This window comes from Felis catus, chromosome A1, assembly GCF_018350175.1.
Source record: "Felis catus isolate Fca126 chromosome A1, F.catus_Fca126_mat1.0, whole genome shotgun sequence".
NCBI classification, from domain to species: Eukaryota; Metazoa; Chordata; class Mammalia; order Carnivora; family Felidae; genus Felis; species Felis catus.
In genome coordinates, this window is record NC_058368.1 from 149,422,525 (window position 1) to 149,429,706 (window position 7,182).

At 39.5% G+C, this 7,182-nt stretch overlaps 1 pseudogene; it reads right to left on the minus strand.

Moving 5' to 3' along the window:
- Positions 1–6,010: 6,010 nt before the first annotated feature.
- Positions 6,011–6,368, minus strand: LOC109492923 (annotated as a pseudogene).
- Positions 6,369–7,182: the final 814 nt, after the last annotated feature.

Here is a 7,182-nt window from a genome sequence, read left to right on the forward strand (position 1 = left end):
TGGTTTTTCAGAAGAATTTTAAAATTGTACTTGTATGTACATTTCTTGTTGAGTTTATTTCTAGGTATTTAATCTTTTTTACTATTATAAATGGGGTTTTCTCTCCCATAATGTCCTCTAACTGGATATTGTTTTGAACATTTTTATCAGTACTTTCCATATATTATTTAATCCCCACAGCTAATATACGAAGTACTTGTCAAAGTCACACAGCTAATAGTAGATGACAAGACAATGGTTTTAAAGCAGGCATTCAGATTTCAGTGTACTACACTTTGTACTTCCCACTAATGATTTGTTCAGGAGTTAATTATCTAAAATCCATGGGCAAAAATCCAATATAATTTCAAAGCTCAAAGAGACTCCCAAAAACAAAGGGTCAAATCTTCTGCAAGTTTTATCGGAAGAATTTTGACAATATCTAGCAATTTAACCTCAAAGGAGAGGGGATAACATAAGCAGATAGAACATCAGTTTGTTTTTGCATGAGGAGAAATCAAGAATTAATACAGGGGCGCCTGGCTGGCTCAGTCAGTTGAGCATCTGACTAGGGCTCAGGTCGTAATCTCACAGTTCATGGGTTCAAGCCCCATGTTGGCCTCTGTGATGACAGCTCAGAGCCTGGAGCCTGCTTCGGATTCTGTGTCTCCCTTCCCTCTTTCTCTGTCTCTCCACTGCTTGTGCTCTCTCTCTCTCACTCTCTCATAAATAAATACATAAACAAATTAAAAAATTTAAAAAGAATTAATACACCTCAGCTTCTATCTCCAGCTCTAAAAAAGAAAGAAAGAAAGAAAGAAAGAAAGAAAGAAAGAAAGAAAGAAAGAAAGAAAGAAAGAAAGAAAGAAAGAAAGAAAGAAAAAGAAGTTCACAGAATAAAGACCTCAATTGTCTGGTCATGGGGGAACACAGCGCATTTTTCAATCGGATACATTTCCCAGGTGCTGCTTAATCTTAGGAAAATAGAGGTTAGGAGAAAAGCAGGAACACCCTGAAACCTGGAGGGTTCAGAGCTGGTTCTTGGAAGAAGAGGTATCAATAAAAGGGTGTTTGTCCCAATGTCCCAGGGACATTGAGCAGCAGTCCTGTGTTGAGCACTCTACATAGGGCACATGAGCCAGAGCTATGACTGTGAAAATGGCAGACAGCTGCACAGTGGCCATGGCAGCAAAGAAATGACAGTGATCTTAGTAATGGAAGAAAAGTCCAAGTGAGGCATAGCACACTCGGATACCACCATCTCATCCCATTCTGTTGATCAAGGAAAACCTAGAAGAGCTTGGCAGTGACTCCAGGAGAGACAGCGACATGTGAGGCAGCAAGGAAAGTCTCTACGGAGCAAACTTGGCTTCCAGAATTCACACTAGGGGAGGCCTGGCTAGACATCACTGTTTTTGTTGCTCTTAGGTTCTTTTTTCTTTCTCAGTCTGATAGCCTATAGAGATCTGTTCAAGAATTTGGGTGGGATTACTATTCCAAAAAAGAATCATTTACTCAACAAAAGCATGTGTGTGAAGGCCTATTATTTCCAGGTATTCAATATTAAAGTGTTTTCCCTGGAGCTATTTGTTTCCTTATAATTTTGTACTTAATGCTATAGAGTTAATATTTTTAGGGTAGTATCTACGTTGCTCATACCATTGTATCAAGTTAAGCATAAAGGCTGCATATGACACTTGGACCCATTTTCCCATCATTAAAACACTTGCCTCATGATGGAAATAGGTTTTCAAAAGACGATCTTCAGTGGAGTTTCTGGTCACGGATTAAGGGCCTTTTGATAGGACAGATTCGCTGCTCAGAGGACTGTAAGGATAGACATAACTATGACCATCAAGACTGTCACCTTTGCAGTCACCCAAGGACCACTGCAATGTTCAGATAAAAGATAAAACTATAATAATATTTATTACAAATGGCAACATAAAACAAATTCCATGTTCTTAGGAAAACAAGTGGCTCTTGGTGACATCTGTCCTGTTTATTCAACAGCCAGCATTTGTCACTTTATAGCTACAGCTTCCAGCATTGTCAGAGTTATTAATAACAAGTCAGAGAAGAAAGCAAAGCTATTTGGAAGAGGGAACATGAAGTCAGAGTTCCTCATGTGGCACTTTTTCTTAGAGAAGAAAGCTTTCACCTGTATTTAATAAGTCAGTGGGAGGTGAGAGAGTTAACATGAAACAAATTATATATTTTCATTTCATATTTGTTTTCCAGTGGTTTGAGACTTCTGGGACCTCAGACTTTATAGCAGTAACTCAGCTCAATATTATAGCATGTATCACCTTGAAAAAGCAATTGCAAATGCTTGTTTGTATTCTCTTTGTGCACTGAGTGGGCTGGAATCATTCTCTTCAAACATCATTTACAACTCGATGTAATGAGCATGTGTAGTCAGCAAAGGTTTTAAAAGTTAATGAGAAACACAAAACTTTGGGGGTTATTTCTCAATGCATTCAGTGTCTACAGCTAGGTCTGTGTTTTAAAAAGAACTCTGATGGCCTTGCCATAGATTTCATTTCCAGGACAATGGACTGGAAGCAGACATCCACCTTGCCTTGAACCTAATTAAGAAGGAGAAAGCAAAGGAGGAAGAAAAGGCAAGAATCATAAAAGGAGGAAGACAAGGAAAGCATAGCATGGTTTTGTTTGAGCATCAGCAGGATGGGGAGAATGATCTTTCCCCAGGTAGAAAAACACTGTGCAGCCAGCCCAAGCAATACCAGGAAGTCAGAGGAAAGGTCAAAAGGTGAGAAAGCACAAAGAAGCAAAGTAAAAGGTCTCTCTTCACTGGATTACTCTTTTTTTGAATTTCAAAAGAGGTGAGGGGGCGGGGAGGCCTTTCCGACATGATTAATTGGGAGACCAGAATTGAATTTATGACACCACAGCACGTTCAAGGAGAGGTGGAGGCCTTTCTTCTGTTAATTCATTAAAGACAGGGAAGTAGCACCAACTATCAAAAAGAACAATGAATTAGAAACCTGAAACTCCTCTTGGCTCCACTGTTTATGGTCTCTATGGCCTTGGCAATTTAATGAACCACTCTGAGAATCTGTCTCCTCATCTCTAAGAGGAGAGCTTTGGGCTAGAGGTCACTTCCACCTTCCCAAATTTAAATTTTAAATTCAATTTCATTAGAGGTACTGAAATTTGGAGTTGTTTTTTTTTTTTTTTTTAAATAACGGGAAAGAGCAGGGAGAAATTTGTGAATATTCAGCAGTTCTTACCTGATTGTGCTTAGAAAACTCCATAAGCTTTATACCCTCACTGCCTTTATTTTTTCCCATTTTCTTGGTCCTTAAATGTATTCATTCTAATTGAATAATGTCATTCTCTTTCACTTCAATTTCTATTCATTATTTCAGAGATTTGCATTATTTTGGGAAAGGCCAAGAATTGGAGAATTGGGCTAAACACATACTGAAAAATCCCTGACTATACAATAAAGTAACTAACGGTATTTTATGTATGTATCATAACCAACAAATTTACCACTTTGCTATTTCAGCACATGTGTAAAGCGGTGTTTACGCTACCTCTCTACAAGGGATCTGGTCTTCCAGAATCATTTCAATATATGTTCACTAATACACTATAGTCCTAAAGTCCCATGATTTATTTACACACTTGAATAGTTTTTCCCATTTTATCCACCATATGTCAAGAAGTATAGAATATTTTTGAAGCTACCTTTTGAGTTTAATTCTGGAGTCCAGGCATATACAAAATAAAGCAGAACTTGAGTCTAAGTAATAACCATGTAAAGAAAGCTAACCATATTTTGGCAAGGTTTTTGAAAGAACAAAACCAAACCAAAGTGTGTGCATTTAGGAAGTTCTATCCTGAAACTTCACAACAAATCTCTTGGTGATTCAAAGTCCACGGAGATCCTGGGTAGCTTCAGAATTTAGTGACTTTGTTGCAGTGTCCTACTATACTTTATAGCTAGAAATCTTCTTTAAGTTCCATTTTGGCCTTGAATCCAAACCACAGGCCTCAGAAAATGCCAGTAAAAGCTTTAAGAGAAAGTTAAACATTGAATGATTGTCCACGTTTTTCATTCCACACATAGAGCAGTAGAGTTGAAGAGAGCAGTCTCCTAGATACTGGATTTTAGAATTTTAGAGTGGAAAGGAAATGATCTAGTCCAAAGCTCTAATGAGGAGATGACGAAATACCCCAGGCGGTTTTTTTTCAAGGCCACAAAACCAATTGGTGACATAGTTTTTACTGGAAGTCACATTTTCTAACTTTTAGTTTAATCTCCTTTTACTGTACTTTTATTTCCAATTGGATAGCCTTGCATAAGAAAAACCATAACTAATAGCAAGCAACTTTCTCTGGGGGTAAAAATCTTTTGCCCTTTTTATGTGTTTCCATGTGGAGAGTCCATTTGGGCAACATGCCTTGCTTTTTTCTTCTTGGTCCTCATTCCCAGAGGAGGATGAGTATCTAAGGACTGGTACAACTGGGAGCAGGAATGACTGGCATTGTCTTGGCCCTTCCCCTTCCCTCTCCTTTGAGAGCCTGTGTGTACTCAGGTGAGGCATGCCCAGTGGGGAAAGCTGGGCCTCTGCAGTGAGGTCTGCTGTGTTTTATACCTGCCTGCGACAAGATAGGCAAGTTTCTTTCAGGCCATTTGGTTCACTGGCTTCCAACCAAGCCTTTAACACTAAGATAAATTCACTTCTAGGGGTACCTGGGTGGTTCAGTCACTTAAGCATCTGACTCTTGATTTCAGCTCAGGTCTCAGCTCAAGCCATGATCTCACTGTTCATGAGGTTGGGCTCCTTGCTGACAGTGCAGAGGCTGCTTGGGATTCTCTCTGGGCCTCTCCCCTGCTCATGCTGGTGATCACTCTCTCTCTCTCTCTCTCAAAATGAATAAATATTTTTTAAAAAGATGATTTCACATCCATCTCTTGACCTCTTCTGTAGCTCCAATTTATTTCAAATCTGCATGGGAAGAGGGGATTTTTTTTACTAAGTTGCCTAAAATTCCAATGACTTTAACCTGGCAGAGTCTACATTTTCTTGCAGCCTACACTCAGTAATATTCATATAAACAAGTTAAAGACACTACTGTATGTGGAATTATTTCTAGAGAATGTATTGCAAGCGCTAGGAAAACGATTGGGGTAATGGCTGGAAAATCAGCAATATTCTGGTCTTGAGGCTGTCGAACACGATAGCACTATGAGAACAGGGCCCCGTGATCTCCCAGGAGCCAGTTAAGGGGAGACCCACTGTAATTGCCTAGCAGTCCTTAAAACTGTACATCTTCCCTGCATGTTTTCACGTAAACATCAGATGTGTGTTTGGTCTATGTCTGGAGGCTCCTTGTGTTTTCCTCCCATGCTTTGATGTTTATACCTGGTGAACATGAAATAAAGACCATACAGTTTGCCGCTGCTTCTGTTCCGCTGGCAGAGGCCACCCTGTGTGTCCGCTCAGTCTAAGTGAGAACTTTTTCTTCAGTGTGTGGCTACAACTATGTAAGCAACAGATGAGAAGGAAAACTTGATAAGACCTGGCATGTCAAATCAACTAACTTGCTCTCTACTGGAGGGAAGAATCTCTCCTGCCACTTCAGCACTCCTCCACCTTATCTGGCTTTGTTTGCTTGTTTGTTTGTTTCACTGGATACACACTTCTTACTTTTCTTCAAATTTGCAGTTTTTAATCATACAAAATAAGAAGTCAAGTTTTGTAACCTAAAAATATTTTACTTATTAAAATGATATTAATACTTTCATAAACTACTCAAAAAAGATAATGAGACGAACATGTGCATTTGTAGAACTGCGTGTTAGTCATGCCAGATCCCTGGGGAGGCAATTCCCAGAATGACCTCATTTGTCTGTGTAGACACAGAGCAATCCATGTTCAGGTGCACACATTCAATGACTTGTCCAGCATGGTCAGCCCTCTGCTTCTTGATGGTTTCCTTCTGCTATGAATGTACATGTCCAGTTGTCTCCTGCTCAGAGTAGACATTGACCTTCTCATCCACCAGCCATTGGAGGAGGACTAGGGCCACAAAGATAATTAATCCGACCTGTTCTTCTGGGAGGATTTCCTGGTGGGCCCTCTTCCATCAGCATGTCTGGAATCACAGGAGTTTCCATAGCCTCTTTTTCACATCTTGCTGAAGCAAAACCACAAATTCAGCTATTCCCCAGAAGAAATCTGTTATTAAAGACTGTCTGTATGGGACTGATTCCAGGCAGTCCCACCCTTGTCCCTTTGAGACATAAACCATCCTGCCCCTCGTTTTGTTTTCCACCCCAGGGCAACTCAGCCACCCTATGTGGTTTTGACTCCTGACCCTTTTCTCTCCTACAGAGCTAGGTGTTATCCTGGATATGCTAATTACCAGCCATGTAGGCTGGTGACTTTTCTCTGAGCCTCAGTTCCTTTATCTGAAAGTGGTGAGAATAATTGTATTTGAAGGAATTGTATGGTACCTAAAATGTCTATCATGGCACTTCGTGTTACTTACTAATATTACTTTGATATGATTGTTTTCATTAGATTCCATTGCTACTTCCTTAAATAGTCTTAGGTATTCCTCTCTTCTGCTCATATGGTACTTCCATATCACTTGTTTGCAGCAATTTCCACAGTGTACTTTAATTGTTTGCTTACACATTTGTATTCTTCAGTGGCCTGTAAGTTACTTAAGAAGAATAACCACTAGGTGTTACATTTTCATATCCCTGACTCCAAACTAGACTAATGACTTGAAAGGGCAAAGAAAATAAATGAAGGAATTAAAATGTAAGTGGTTATGTGAACAGGACGTATAAATGTTGTAATCTCATGTCATGGGGGAAGACTTACTATCAAATGAGGGGATAAGGCAAATTATTGTAGAGACAGGAAACGGGACGTGGTCTGAAATTTCACAGATGGGTTTTCATAAAATCTTTTTTAAAACGATAAGAGAAACATGCTGGTCTAAGAGAAAAGTGTATGTGAAGTCTAGAGTAAACAAAGTGCTAGCCTGTTCAGGGCATGGGGAACAACCCAGACCTAAGATCTGATATTAGAAACATGTGGAAGATGAAAAGAGGTAAGTTAGAAACAAACCATGGTAGACTTTGGATGCCCACACAAGACACTTGTACTTAGTTTGGTAAAAATGAGCAATCTCTACAAGATTCGAGTGGAAGAG